The following is a 16043-nucleotide window of genomic DNA, read 5'->3' on the forward strand; positions in this document are numbered from 1 at the left end:
CTCCACATAGCATACACTCAAAGCAGCCATCAAGATAGCTCACAGAAGACCTGCATTCCGAGGTCAGGAGTCGGAGGTGGACCCACAGCTCCATGCCAGTGAGGAGTGGAGGGGCACCCTCTTCCCAAGCATGGGCCACAGACTCAAGCCTGCCCTCCTGAAGACTGTCTGGGAGGTGGTGGCATAGGCAGTCAGCAGTCTCACGAGGAGACAACTGGTGATCCGGAGGGGTGGGGGTCACTGGTGAGGCCTCTGCCTTGGGAGGGGCAGAGAACTAGGGCGGGTTCCAAAGACAAAGAAGCAGGGGTCCTTTGTTTGGGGTGTGTTCTGCTGATCCCCTACTGCGTCTGCAATGGGGCAGCGCTTCTGAGGATTACATGGAATTTACAGTGCAGAAGGAGGTCATTGGCCCATTGAGTCTGCACCGGCCCTTGGAAAGAGCACCACACTTAAGCCCCACATCTCCACCCTATCCCTGTAACCCAGTAACCCCACTTCACCTTACTGGATACTAGTGGAATTTAGTGTGGCCAATCCACCTAACCTACACATCTTTGGACTGTGAGAGGAAACCGGAGCACCCGGAGGAAACCCATGCACACACGGGGAGAACATGCAGAATCCGCAGACAGTGACCCAAGCCAGGAATCAAACCTGCAACGCTGGATTGCCAACACCCGATGTGCTCCTGATTGAGCATGGCCCTTGATGATACAGCTGGGGTATGAGGGTGTCCAGAGGTGTGGCCTGGGTGGGCTCCCAGATGACCTTCTGAACATTTAAAGGACACAGGAACACTCAGCAGTGTGAGCAGCCAGGAGCCTGTAAACACCACCAAAGGGGTTTTGTTTAACAGACAGACTGCAGATATGGTGATATGCAGATATGGCAGATACACCCCAAGTCTATGGACGTGGAACCCAGTCACTACTAGCTACTGCCCTCAGTTCGGGCAGCTATCCCCAGCAAACCTGACAGTTTTCAATGGTTTTTCAGTGTTTTTTTCACCTACCACTCCCCCTCCGCAGCATGGCACCTAGTCCATGTTTTCAAATACTTGTAGTAATTCATGCCCATAAGACTTCCACCTGAGAGGAACAGAGCATAGCGGAAGGACAGAAGATATTGCGTCCTACTCACTAATCACATTTAAATGCATACAAATGTTGGTTTTGAATGCCCTTAGTCGGTGCGGGGCACAAACTTTCTTTTCACTGTCAGGGAGGGACCAGAGCATGATGCCCGAATCGGTGCGGACCTCGATTTTGACCGGACGCCGGATTCACAGTAAATTCAGCCCATTATTTTTGTCTGCTTGCACTCCTGTGAAATGCCAAGAGATATATTTACTGACCACCCCGATCCTCTGACTAACCATTCCCACTGACAGTTCAACCTACCTTCTCCTGCTGGTCCAGCTGCTGAAAGTGGAGGGACCATTAAATTTACCTGCTTTAAAGGGGACATAGCTTCCTTACCTCCAGCTCTCCAACCCTTGCCTGAAGGTTTCAGGAGCGCGCTGCCCTACACAGTTCTTGCCTGGCTCAAGTTGGAAAGTCAGACGCGAAGGGAGCGGCTGGATTTCCAGGTCAGTCACTAGGAGTGGAGTGGCAATCCAACTCTGATTGCCACTTTGTGGGAAGTTCAGACCCGCAATATAACAGTCAGCTAATACATTTTCTCTGCAAAGAAAAAAGTACAAAAGTTGACCAGATTAAATAACTAGACATTTCAAACATTAGATCAGGTAAGGACAGGACAGATTGAAAACACAACTCCTTTTATGGCACCATCATAATAGTGTTCCTAAATCTTTACTTCAACACAATACTCCCTACAGAAGAGTGAGAGTTAGTGCCAAGATCAATAAATTTAAAGACAATTCTTGCTAGAGAGAGTAATGACAATTGCAGACCATGTTCACGCAGACTAGACTCTTTTTATTTAGAACTACTAATAACTGTCAAGGGTTTTAGATTTGTATCCCAGCTGTGCAGGTTGGATTTGAATCCCGCTTTCACGGGTGAAAACAAAGTTATCTAACCCAATAATCTATATATTCCCTCAGGACAATACCTAACTTGTACAATTCGCTTCAGCACTGAACAGAAAATTACTGGGGCTTTGGAAGTTGCACCAGACTCCTATTGTTTAGGGCTCTGGAAATTAAAGATTGAAGGAAAAAGCACAGAATGTTTCAGCAAATTTCCAGAATGGTGGCATGTTAAACAATATGAATAATTAACATTTAATACAATTTGTGTCTCAACAAAGGAATTGCAGAGGGCAGCACAGTGGCTCAGTGGGTTAGCCCTGTGCCTCACGGCGCCGAGGTCCCAGGTTCGATCCCGGCTCTGGAGTTTGCACATTCTCCCTGTGTTTGTGTGGGTTTCGACCCCACAACCCAAAGATGTGCAGGATAGGTGGATTGGCCACGCTAAATTGCCCCTTGATTGGAAAAAATTAATTGGGTACTCTAAATTTATTTTAAAAAACAAAGGAATTGCAGCTCTGTGGAACATATACGTTGCAAAACCAATAAAAATTCAACAAAATAAACACGGCAAAACCTGTTACATGCTTTGTAATACTTAGTGCAGATTTCAATTTCATTTTAATAGAAATAAAAGTGAATTAGTCTGAACCCCAAATATAAAAAGAAATCAAATACATTTAAAATGCTGTTGAAATGCTCTCCTGGTCAGCCTTCCAGCTCCCATGTTTCATGAGCTATAGTGCGTCCAAAACTATGTAGCCTGTATCCAAACCTCTTTTAATCTGCTTCAGCCCTAAAACTATCTAATGTAAATGCACTCCTCCAATTCTGGCCTTTTGCACATCGCGGATTTTAATCATTGCATCATTGGTGACTGTGCTTTCAGTTTCCAAGGCCCTAAACTCTGAAATTCTCTACCTTACCCTCCATCTCTTTCCCTTTCTCCTCAAGACATTCTTTAAAATATACCTCTATGGTATCTCTCCTAATATATATCTCTCCTAATATTTCCTTTTGTGGCTTGATGTCAGATTTTGTTGATAACTCCTGTGAAGCACTTTAGAACATAGAACAGTACAGCACAGAACAGGCCCTTCGGCCCTCGATGTTGTGCCAAGCAATGATCACCCTACTTAAACCCACGTAACCCGTATACCCGTAACCCAACAATCCCCCATTAACCTTACACTACGGGCAATTTAGCATGGCCAATCCACCTAACCTGCACATCTTTGGACTGTGGGAGGAAACCGGAGCACCCGGAGGAAACCCACGCACACACGGGGAGGACGTGCAGACTCCACACAGACAGTGACCCAGCCGGGAATCGAACCTGGGACCCTGGAGCTGTGAAGCATTGATGCTAACCACCATGCTACCGTGAGGCCCCCACTTTAGGAGGTTTTGCGATGTTAAATGTGCTATATAAATAAAAGCTGTTGTTCTTATAAAGCTCCACCATCTTTTTAGGATCATAGGAACAGGAGTAGGCCATTCGGCCCCTCAAACCAGTTTTCAAGAGGTAATGTTTTCATATTCCTTAAATTCAGTCTGCTTTTAAGAAGTCAAAAAGACTTAATCATTATTGAATCCTTTCGGGATATCGGTCAGAATGTAAATTATACTTTCGCACATACAGCTATCTTTAATAAACAGCGATGTAACTTCATAGTTCACTGCTGCAATGGGTATAATTAGTATCTATCAGACTTGCCAAAATTCTTTGAAAAGATTTGTAAACTGTCTCGAGTCTATTAAAACTGTCATTGCCTATTGTGTAACATGACTGAAGTAACAAAATATGGCAAGTTAATTTTGCAGTTCTTTAGCCCATTAAAAAGGAAATAAAAGAACATAACAGAAGGTTAGAAAAATAATTAATACCAATTGAAATAAATAATAACAATAGATCGATTGCGATATTACTACAGGCAGCCCTATAACGGAAAGGGAGAAATATGTAAGCAAATATGTGAAACGAGTAAAGGAGGCTGGTTTAGCTCACTCGGCGAAATCACTGGCTTTTAAAACAGGCCAGCAGCACGGTTCGATTCCCGTACCAGCCTCCCCGGACAGGCGCTGGAATGTGGCGACTAGGGGCTTTTCACAGTAACTTAATTGAAGCCTACTCGTGACAATAAGCGATTTTCATTTCATTTTTCATTCAGGAAATAAAATAATAATCATGAGAGAATTTAGCGACCCCCAAATGAAAAATGAATGAAAGTCGCCATCGTCCTCAAGGCTGTTCTCCCCAAACTAGCAACAGATACAAAAAAATTATTTTAAGATAGGAACATAGGACTTAAGAGCAGGAGTGGACAGTTCAGCCCTTCAAGCCTGCTCCTCCATTTGCTAAGATCACGGTTGATCTGGTTGTGGCTCAACCCCACTTTCCTATTTGCCCCTCTCATAAGAATATAAGAACAAGGAGCAGGATAAGGCCATCTGGCCCCTCGAGCCTAATCCGCCATTCAATGAGATCATGGCTGATCTTTTTTGGACTCAGCTCCACTTTCCAGCCCGAACACCATAACCCTTAATCCCTTTATTCTTTAAAAAAAACTATCTATCTTTATCTGAAAAACATTTAATGAAGGAGCCTCAACTGCTTCACTGGGCAAGGAATTCCATAGATTCACAACCCTTTGGGTGAAGAAGTTCCTCCTAAACTCAGTCCTAAATCTACTTCCCCTTATTTTGAGGCTATGCCCCCTAGTTCTGCTTTCACCCGCCAGTGGAAACAAACTGCCCGCATCTATCCTATCTATTCCCTTCATACTTTTATACGTTTCTATAAGATCCCCCCGCATCCTTCTAAATTCAAACAAGTACAGTCCCAGTCTACTCAACCTCTCCCCGTAATCCAACCCCTTCAGCTCTGGGATTAACCTAGTGAATCTCCTCTGCAAACCCTCCAGCGTCAGTACATCCTTTCTCAGGTAAGGAGACCAAAATTGAACACAATACTCCAGGTGTGGCCTCACTAACACCTTATACAATTGCAGCATAACCTCCTTAGTCTTAAACTCCATCCCTCTAGCAATGAAGGACAAAATTCCATTTGCCTTTTTAATCACCTGTTGCACCTGTAAACCAACTTTTTGCGACTCATGCACTAGCACACCCAGGTCTCTCTGCACAGCGGCGCGTTTTAATATTTTATCATTTATATAATAATCCATTTTGCTATTATTCCTACCAAAATGGATAACCTCACATTTGTCAACATTGTATTCCATCTGCCAGACCCTAGCCCATTGACTTAACCTATCCAAATTCCTCTGCAGACTTCCGGTATCCTCTGCACTTTTTGCTTTACCACTCATCTTAGTGTCGTCTGCAAACTTGGACACATTGCACTTGGTCCCCAACTCCAAATCATCTCTGTACATTGTGAACAATTGTTGGCCCAACACTGAACCTTGAGGGACACCACTAGCTACTGATTGCCAACCAGAGAAACACCCATTAATCCCCACTCTTTGCTTTCTATTAATTAACCAATCCTCTATCCCTTACTGCCATGCATCTTTATCTTATGCAGCAATCTTTTGTGTGGCACCTTGTCAAAAGCTTTCTGGAAGTCCAGATATACCACATCCATTAGCTCCCCATTATCTATCACACTGGTAATGCCCTCAGAAAATTCCACAAACTTAGTTAGGCATGACCTGCCCTTTATGAACCCATGCTGCGTCTGCCCAATGGGACAATTTCCATCCAGATGCCTCGCTATTAATTCCTTGATGATAAATTCCAGCATCTTCCCTACTACCGAAGTTAAGCTAACTGGCCTATAATTACCTGCTTTCTGCCACCACCTTTTTTAAACAGTGGTGTCATGTTTGCTAATTTCCAATCTGCTGGGACCACCCCAGAGTCTAGTGAATTTTGGTGAATTATCACTAGTGCATTTGCAATTTCCCTAGGCATCTCTTTTAGCACTCTGGGATGTATTCCATCAGGGCCAGGAGACTTGTCTACCATTAGCTTGCCCATCACTACTTCCTTAGTGATAGCAATCATCTCAAGGTCCTCAGCTGTCATAGCCTCATTTCTATCAGTCATTGGTATGTTATTTGTGTCTTCCACTGTGAAGACTGACCCAAAAAAAGCTGTTCAGTTCCTCAGCCATTTCCTCATCTCCCATTATTAAATCTCCCTTTTCATCATCTAAAGGACCAATATTTACCTTAGCCACTCTTTTTTGTTTTATATATTTGTAGAAACTTTGACTGTCTGTTTTTTTATTCTGAGTAAGTTTACTCTCAACGCCCTTGTGTGTCAAAAAGGTATTCAACGCATCCTTGAATAAATGCCATGATGTGGAGATGCTGGACTGGGGTGAGCACAGTAAGAAGTCCTACAACACCAGGTTAAAGTCCAACATGTTTGTTTCAAACACTAGCTTTTGGAGCACTGCTCCTTCCTCAGGTGAATGAAGAGGTATGCTCCAGAAACATATATATAGACAAATTCAAAGATGCCAAACAATGCTTAGAATGCGCATTCGTCCTTACTTTTATATTCCATTCCTCTTGCACTAGACACCAACATTCCATTTGCCTTCCTCATCACTACCTGCATACTAACTTTGTGTGATTAATGTACGAAGGCACTCAGTACCACTGTGTTCTGTAAGCACTCCCCATTTAAATAACGGGTGTGATTTTACGGAGGTGAAACAGGAGTCCCGTATGGAGCGTGTTTAGCTGCGTGTTTTCTGATGCTGACAGCATCAAGAACGACCCCGCTATCAAACAGGACTCTACTACATTTCTGTGCCTTGCGAGGCCGGATTTAGTACCATTTCCTGCACTAATGAGGTCCACCCCAATCTCGAGACCCCCCATCGTGGCCTCCAGTCGGCGCCTACAGTCACCTGTCGGGGAGGTCAATGTGCCCTCACACTCCACAAAGAAGGGTTAGATCCTGTGAGGCATAGCGAGCCGGGTAAATTTTACGAGCGGTCTCTCACGAGACTTACCAGCCACGCCGCGTATCTGCTAATTGTTTCACCACTCACTGAACCCATCTACCCTCCTCTTGACAAGTTACGCTCCTACCTAGCTTTGCGTCATCGGCAAATTTAGCTGCCATACATCCAGTCCCTTTATCCAAGTCAATGATACAGATTGCTGGGCAGTTGAGGCCCCAGCATTGTGCAGGCATGAATGGAAGCAACCAAGGAATTGAACAGAAATGTGGTCTGTCTAACCTGAAGGCACTGCACCAAGAGAATCCAGAGGGAGGGCGGGGAAGGTGAGTGGAATAACACTTTGCCAGCCACACTCTGAATTGCCCAGCATTCTCCTGTACAGCACTGCTCAAGTCAACACACCTTGCCGCTCCATGAATTCCTTGCTCCATAGACACTCACAACCCCATCTCAGCAGCCAACGCTCACACTCATCCTTATCCTAACATTCAGTGAGTGGTGAAATAATTGGCAGATACGCAGCTAGTGATTAGATGGCACCCATGTTTCAAAGTCACATTTATGGTGTCCTTTCTGCCTCTCTGGACAAACAATCATGGCCACTCACACTGCCCTGCTTTCTCTCCTTTCAGAGGAAACAGACACATAACCTGGCAAGAGGCAGACTCAAGGGTTGGGTGGACTCCAGTGACAGGAACCTAGACATTTACTGGCAATGAATGCCCATGTGTTCCGCTGGGAAGGAGGTATTGTCCCTGAAGGCTGCAGATGTCAACAGTGGCCTTCCATGTGAGGCTGAGCCTCCTCGGGCACTGGTACTCAAACAAGTTGAGGAAGCTGAAGCTATGCCTGTAGACCCTGTGTTTGAGGTCTTGCCTCCTTCTAACTGGACCTGTGTCCATCCTCTTTATTCCTGAGGAGGTAGCTGGTGAGCTGATGCTCTTCCTCAGTTGGTGGTGATATTGCTCCTGTTCTTAACCTGCATCAGCGGTACAAGGTGAAGTTGCATTAGCTGCTCCCATGCTCCAGTGAAGGTTGGCAGCAAGGGCTGAGGATGAGTGAAGTGCTGGACTGGTCATGTGCCTTTCAATCACCTGTCAATCAATTATACCTCTGGGAGAACAATGTTTTGGACAGAAGCTACCCATTTGGGGCAGTAGTGCTCTGCTCGACACAGCTAAAGAGCTGATATTATGCTTGTGAGTTGGTGCTTCATTGCAGGTACGGGAATCCAGGGGAATCGAATCTCAGGAAATGAAATTGAAACACTGCATGGTGGGCTGTCATTGATGCTGCCCAAGTTGGAGTGATATTTGGAGAGAATTCCCAGGTGAGATTTTCAAAAGTGAAGACTGGAGTCCTTTGTGAGAAAGATGTGTGTTTCAATGAGGTGAGTTGATACATTTTTACTGACATCAGGCTGGATGGTTGATAAATCCATGGCATCTGCCTTGGTCGCATCTGCCACTTGTAGTGCAGTGTTCGACTACAGTTTGTTTGTTAATTCACATGTATTTCATAGTAACGCTGAATGTCAGAATATAATATAGGTATTGCAAACTGTTTTATCTTTCTGACCTTCTATAGTAAAGTTTAATTTTGTTTGTTCAAAACCTGTGGAATCCTGTGACTTCATTCTCTTAGCCAGTGTCTTGAATCTCAAACTTTGTCTACATTAAACAAAACATTATTAGGTCCTTGCCAAATCTTACCAAAAACCTCGGAGTATGCTCGAGGATCATAATTCTCTGACAAAATAGTTGAAACAACTAACCTCAAAAAGTATATTTTTTGAGACTGGTTTTGTGCAAGGGTCTCATTATTCCTAGACAAAAACAATAAATTCTGTGGGGCGGGATTCTTTGGCCGTGCCCGCCTGGTGACTAGAAATTCCCGCCTGAGTTCAAAGAATCTTCATATGCTCTCCGTCCCATCTGTGGCAATCTTGCGGCGGACACTCCAACTTGGACAGCATCAATGACAGCCCACCATGCAGTGTTTCAATTTCATCTCCTGAGATTCGATTCCCCTGGATTCTCGCACCTGCAATGAAGCACCAACTCACAAGCATAACGTCAGCTCTTTAGCTGTGACGAACAGAGCACTACTCCCAAAATGGGTAGCTTCTGTTCAAAGCATTGTTCTCCCACAGAGGTGATTGAAAGGCACCAGCGCCGGCCCTAGGGTTGCTGGCGCCCCGGGCAAGCTGAACTTCGGCGCCCTTGGGGAGGGGGGGGCGGGGCCTGGGCGGGGGCGGACCCGCGGGGGGGGGGTGGGGGGGCGGACCCGCGGGGGGGGGTGGGGGGCGGACCCGCGGGGGGGGGTGGGGGGTGGACCCGCGGGGGGGGGGGGTGGGGGGCGGACCCGCGGGGGGGGGTGGGGGGCGGACCCGCGGGGGGGGGGGTGGGGGGCGGACCCGCGGGGGGGGGTGGGGGGCGGACCCGCGGGGGGGTGGGGGGCGGACCCGCGGGGGGGGGGGGGTGGGGGGCGGACCCGCGGGGGGGGGACCCGCGGGGGGGGGTGGGGGGGCGGACCCGAGGGGGGGGGGGGGGGGGGCGGACCCGGGGGGGGGGGGGGCGGACCCGGGGGGGGGGGGGCGGGCCCGCGGGGGGGGGGGGGGGGGCGGACCCGCGGGGGGGGGGGGGCGGGCCCGCGGGGGGGGGGGGGCGGACCCGCGGGGGGGGGGGGGAGAGCGGACCGGGGGGGGGAGGAGCGGACCGGGGGGGGGGGGAGAGCGGGCCGGGGGGGGGGGGGAGAGCGGGCCGGGGGGGGGGGAGAGAGCGGACCGGGGGGGGGGGGGGAGAGCGGGCCGGGGGGGGGGGGGAGAGCGGGCCGGGGGGGGGGGGGGGAGAGCGGACCGGGGGGGGGGGGGGAGGAGCGGGCCGGGGGGGGGGGGGGGGGAGCGGACCGGGGGGGGGGAGAGCGGACCGTGGGGGGGGGGGGGAGAGCGGACCGGGGGGGGGGGGGGAGCGGACCGGGGGGGGGGGGGGGAGCGGACCGGGGGGGGGGGGGGCGGACGGGGAGCGGACGGGGGGGGGGGGGGGGGAGAGCGGACCGGGGGGGGGGGGGGGAGCGGACGGGGGGGGGGGGGGGGGGAGCGGACGGGGGGGGGGGGGGGAGCGGACCGGGGGGGGGGGGGAGCGGACCGGGGGGGGGAGTGATAATTGATTATTGATTATTGAAACCGCATGAGCAGATGGTAAATTGTTTTCTAACCTACACCAGATGACATGTAGTTCAACGGAGGGTTTTTCAAAACTCTCACTGACAGTTTCAGCTTTTTCTCCCCTATGTTTAAAGAGCATGGGATTTTTATCCCCATGTTAAAGATAAGCAAATTTTAAAAGCTTGAGACATGACATTTAAGCAGACCTTGGGGGTGAGGCTTCTGTATCTGGGTTCTGCACACCACTTAGCACACAGTAATAAAACTCCAAAAAAAGGCCAAATAACTAAGTGTTATAACTAAGTATACCTGTGTCACCACCTTTGCACTGCAGCTTTTTGGCTCCCCTGTTAATCCGTTGCACTTGTAAAGTGACCTGTGAATGAATGAGCGCTGGCCAGCTGAAATTTTTGGCGCTGAAACGGCAGCGCTGAACGTCCAGGCGCTGAAACGGCAGCGCTGAAACGTTGGCGCTTGAACTGTCCCATTCCCCTGGGGGAGGGCGGCCACAGCGGGGGAGGGCGGCCACAGCGGGGGAGGGCGGGCCACAGCGGGGGAGGGCGGCCACAGCGGGGGAGGGCGGCCACAGCGGGGGAGGGCGGCCACAGCGGGGGAGGGCGGCCACAGCGGGGGAGGGCGGCCACAGCGGGGGAGGGCGGCCACCGCGCATGCGCTGGTTGGCACCGGCCCAACTGCGCATGCGCGGGACCCGAGTCTGGCGCCCCCTAGCACATGGCGCCCCGGGCGACTGCCCGAGTTGCCGGTGCCTTGAGCCGGCCCTGAAAGGCACATGACCTGTGGTCGAAGAATCAGGCCTCTGTGTTTCAGTAAAAGAAGGAATTTTGGAGTCGACAAAATGAATTAACTTCAGAAATCTGTTGTGATAAACCAGGTAAGGCTTATGCTTCAGAAAGAAATTGGGTGATTAAGAAAAGGCTAATGAAATGTTAACATTGATCCTAAGGGCATTTGATTGCAAGTTATTACAGATTACCTGAATTATGAATGTTTCAGATAAAGCTGTATCAAATCTTGTATTAGGTGCAATTTCTGAAATTCCAAATAATCTATTTGAGGAAATTCAGCAAAGAGCAAAAAGAAAAGTTACGAAAGGGAAAATGCTGGAAAATCTCAGCAAGTCTGGCAGCATCTGTAGGGAGAGAAAAGAGCTAACGTTTCGAGTCCGATGACTCGTTGTCAAAGCTTTGTTTCAGATTCCAGCATCCGCAGTAATTTGCTTTTCTCAAAAGAAAAGTTAAAGCCTCAAAGATGGAATGAATTGAAATCACACTGTCAAAGATGAGCAGCAAAAACATTATCCCCATGTTTAACGAAGGCCCTGGATCATTATTCAGAATGGGTTAACTAACATAACAAAAAGGGAGGTTAATCTGACGCTAATCCATAAAAGATTTCTTATATGCGATGCAAAAGCCAAATGCTGTGGAGGCTGTAAATCCGAAATGAAAATTAAAAATCCTGAAAATACCCAGGTCAAGCAGAATCTCTGGCGGTGGAAACAAAGTTAAAGGCTGGGATGTTTCGGCCCCGACAACAGTTTGCATCGTCACGGGCGGGATGGGAAAATTTGGAGAGCTGTTGACTTTTAGTGGCTCTCCAAATTTTCCCATCTGCGACGACGGCCATTGGTGTGGCGGCTGGAAAATCCTGCCCAAGGTTTCAGATTGATAATCTTCCATCAAAACAAGAAAAGGTTAGAGAAGTAATGGACTGTAAGCAATTATAGAGACAGGGAAAGGTCAGAAGAGGAGAGTTCTAAAGTGAAGGTCTGTGGTAAGGTAGAATGCAGGAGAGATTAAATGACAAAAAGGGCGATGACGCAAGGCAACAAAGGATGATAATGGGAGGATGGATGACTGATTCATCAGGATGTGTCAGCTATGATTCACGCATTCTCCCCCATGACTCAGAAGGCTCTCGGTTCAAATAACAGTCGAGAAAAAGCTCAAAATTACAGCTTGACATTCTAATGCAGTCGTGAAGGAATGCTGCACTGTCAGATGTTCTTGTCTTTTTTATGTAGCATCAACCCAGGACCCAATCATCCTTTTCAAGTGGTCATAGCACCATTTCAAAGAAGAGTAGTGGACTTCTCCTGGAGCTCCAGTCAATATTTGATCCACAACCCCAACGTCATCAAAAAAACTGGATATTGCTGAAAATAGAGACATGTTGCCAAAGCTTTCTGTCTTGAACTTAACAGGCCAAATGTAAAAATGGCAAATATCAAACAAGCAAGCGGGCGCTGATTGGTTTGATGATCAGTTTGCCATTGAGAACCGAAGGCTCCCCAAGCTCCCAGGTAATTCAAAAGGCGGAAGACTAGAACATATTTATTTTATTTACAGAAGAGTCCCTGCACATGCATTATGTCACTTCTGCAAGTGCAAATGAGCCATGTCATGAGTTTGACTGGTTATCTTACTCTGGTTGTTCGGGTATCTATTGAGGATTGTTCAGCAAGTGCTGCCCAATCACAGAATCACATTTAGATGTTATGTTTTAGGTTTTTTAAGCATGAGACGGTTGACTCTGGTCTCTACTTTGGCTATTACAAACCACCAATGGATAACATTGCTTCGATCAGCCAATTATTGAATCATACAGCCCATTTTCCTGGCATTGCATTGGCACTGAAATTTATACACGACATTGCTCAATTGTTTGGTTGGCAGAATGTCTTTTTGGACAAATGGCAACATCCTGTCAGTGGCAAATACCAGTCTTGTAGCCACTGCATAGTAGTAACGGCATTGGCCAGAATCTTATAAAGGTGACTGGGGTCTTGGCTACCAGCTGGAGAGCCAGCGAGAGCCAGCGTAGCCTCCATTTCCGGGAAGCCCCACCACATCATATGCCGCTCAAACACAACAGGCCTGTGGCATGCCTTTCCCCAGGACCAAGGACCCGAGGGGCAATCAGAGATTGGCAGTTCAAATGACAGTTTCATCAGGGGGACAATAATGGCAGATTGGGAGGTTAGGGGGTGACAGGGGAGGTAGTTCAACATTAAGAACAGGGGAGGCTCTCAGAAGCCCGTCCCCCCCCCCCCCCCTTTCCATATGCTATGTCCCTCAATCAGATACTGAGTACCTTGAACAAGGAACCTTCAAGGCCACTCCCCTGAGAGCCCGCCAGCAACCCCACACGTGTTTCCTTGTTGTGCTCCCGACATGGAGAGGCCCTCATCAGCTGCTGGGTTAAAACCAGGGATGAGGCCTAAATAGAGCATTAATTTCAAGTAAATTTTCACCGAACAGTTTATATTTACACTGTTCCCTACCTTTGACTAGCAATAATGATCGGCACAAATGCAATAAAAGCATGGCATGGTGTCTACTTCTAAACTTTTAATGTGTTGATTGAAGAAAATTTGTCGCAATTAGAGAAGGGAAGCAGTTTACTGAACACTTCTGAAGTGAGAGCTATTTATCAACCACTTATGTTTTGCTACCTTTTCACAGTAGAGTATAGCACTACAGCCTACTAATTACTTTTAAAGAAAGAGTAATGCTGTCAATGATATCCTCAAGTCTCACTTCTCCACATGAAATTCCCACACTTGCATTGTACTGACATACAACAGGAATAGTTGTAACTTTTAATGCCAGTGAAACTTGTGTGACAACGTGTGAACAGCCTGTTGCATATCTTGTCCAAAATGGGCAGAATGCAAAATGCCTGCTGATTTCATAGCACTTTTTTTTTCTGGTGATAACAGTTATTATTATTATTGTTAAAATTACTTCCCCTTTGATCTCCTCTGAGTTATGTGGCTTTGAGCCTTACACCAGAAATGTTCCTACTTCCTTTCCTCTTCTGTGCCAGGTGAATGGTTCTCAACTCTGGCAGCAATGGGGAAATTATAATCAGCTTTGCATCTTTGGGCATGCAAAGCAAGAGTCAGCATCAGCTCTTGATTGCTATCTTGAGTGATGCCCACTGTTCCTGAGTGGATTGGATTGCAATATGCATTCCTGCTTCAATCAGGAACACTATTGCTGAGATTGGTGGTGGTGGCCCTGTCCACTAGTCAGTGGCAAGACCGCCTCAACCGATCATGGAAGCTCCGGCTAGAGTTTATATATCTCAGGCAGTCAACTGACTTCAGTTACTTTAAGGGATGACGGAGGGCAATGGCCACTGCTGGGACAGCAACTATTCTCAGATCAGGCATCATAGAGGGGACACCAGAATGAAAGGAAATCAACTGGGCTCACTGGGAACAATGGGCATGTTTGGCAAGTGGTTTTTGGGGTGGGAGTACGATTGCTTGTGAAGGCAGGGGAGTTCTTTTACAGGGGAGGTCCTTGCCACCATTGATACCCTCCATGGGCCACAGGATGACTGATCAGGAGGGCCCCAAATTGCCCAATGAGTCCGCTGCATATATCTGGCAGTCTCACAAATTTGGCAAGGTGCCCACCCACTGCTGGTAAAATACCAGCGGTGATGGGAAGAGGTCTTTAAGTAGCCCTTAGTTAGCCACTCAAGGTTTTCAATTGCCCAAAGGATGGGGGGGCTGCTCATTGCCTTCCCCATTGCTAATAAAATACCAGCAGCAGCAGGAAGGTGACAGGCATGGCACCACCTGCCATCCCAACCATTTTTATGCCCCCAGTACACTCCCTTAAGTCCTGTAAAATCATCCTAAATTATGAATGTCGACCAATTGTTTCTCTCCATTTGTGTATACAAGTAATATGAAACACAACCAGGAAATGACAGAAATATACAGCAGGCAGTCAGCTTCTGTAACATTGTTATCTTTTGAGTATTCACTTCTCAACATAACAGAAGACTCCAGAATAGAGTTTTTCTCTTTATTGAAATACCCCAGAAAGATACAGCCAAGTGCGCTTTGGGTCAGAGAAGAATCCTTTTGCATTGGACTGTGGCTACTTCAAGTGTAACTGATCAACAGACCTCACTGACTGGCCAGATCTTCAATTTCTATATGAGAGGGTCATTATGGAAACCTTTTGGCCTATTCATTCATGGGAAACGAAACTTACCAGCCTCCAAGAGAACCTTTCAACTAAACGGATCACTGGTCAGAAAACATAAGACTAAAACTGTTTCCATCAGCAGCCACATGCATTCTGCACATTCACTAACTCATGTTTTGAGAAGCATGTTGGTCAATTGTACAGCAACATTCGGGTTCTTTCAATTTAAAGCACTGATCAAATCAAATGGCAGTGAGACGATGGCCTGAATTTTCTGGAAGGCAGATTTCTCCTTCCTGCCATCCGGTGGGAACACATCCATCAAGAATGAGCATCAATTTGTTGCAGGTGGGCCTTCTGCCCCACAGTCAGGAAGAAGTCCCGCCTTAGAGAGCTGTCGGCTAATGTGACGGGTGGCAGCTCTTCAATCCTCTTGTGGACTAACAAGGAACTTCAGGAAGATGCCTGAGCCTAAGTCCCGGGACCAGAGGGCAAGGGCAGCACAGTAGCATAGTCGTTAGGACTGTGGCTTCACAGCGCCAGGGTCCCAGGTTCGATTTCCTGCTGGGTCACTGTCTGTGCAGAGTCTGCACGTTCTCCCCGTGTCTGCGTGGGTTTCCTCCAGGTGCTCCGGTTTCCTCCCACAGTCCAAAGACGTGCAGGTTAGGTGGATTGACCATGCTAAATTGCCCTTCGTGTCCAAAAAGGTTAGGAGGGGTTATTGGGTTAGGGGGATGGGGTGGAGATTAGGTTTTAATTGGGTCGGTGCTGACTCGAAGGGCTGAATGGCCTCCTTCTGCACTGTATGTTCTATGTTCTATAAGGTGGGGAGGTGCAATGAGGGTGTCAGGGGAGGTAGAGGTCAGGTGGCCACCGAACCTTAAGGAGGGATGCCCGACGTCAGAAGTGTATTGTTGATGGAGTGCTCCCCCCCTCATCGCACTTTCCTGTCCGTTCATGTTGGTCTTA

General features: G+C 48.0%; 1 protein-coding gene across 6 annotated transcripts in view; it reads right to left on the reverse strand.

Annotated features, from left to right (window-relative positions):
• Positions 1 to 16043, reverse strand: part of kalrna (kalirin RhoGEF kinase a) — a 1222490-nt gene that overhangs the window by 773230 nt on the left and 433217 nt on the right. The window contains exon 3 of one of the 6 annotated variants that reach the window (XM_038789520.1): positions 1479 to 1682. The exons of the other annotated variants lie outside the window; for them this stretch is intronic. The gene's annotated coding sequence lies outside the window, so the exon portion shown is untranslated. The remainder of the gene's footprint in view (positions 1 to 1478; positions 1683 to 16043) is intronic. 6 annotated transcript variants of the gene reach the window in all.

The sequence above is a fragment of the Scyliorhinus canicula genome, chromosome 2 (genome assembly GCF_902713615.1).
Source record: "Scyliorhinus canicula chromosome 2, sScyCan1.1, whole genome shotgun sequence".
Classification (NCBI taxonomy): Eukaryota; Metazoa; Chordata; class Chondrichthyes; order Carcharhiniformes; family Scyliorhinidae; genus Scyliorhinus; species Scyliorhinus canicula.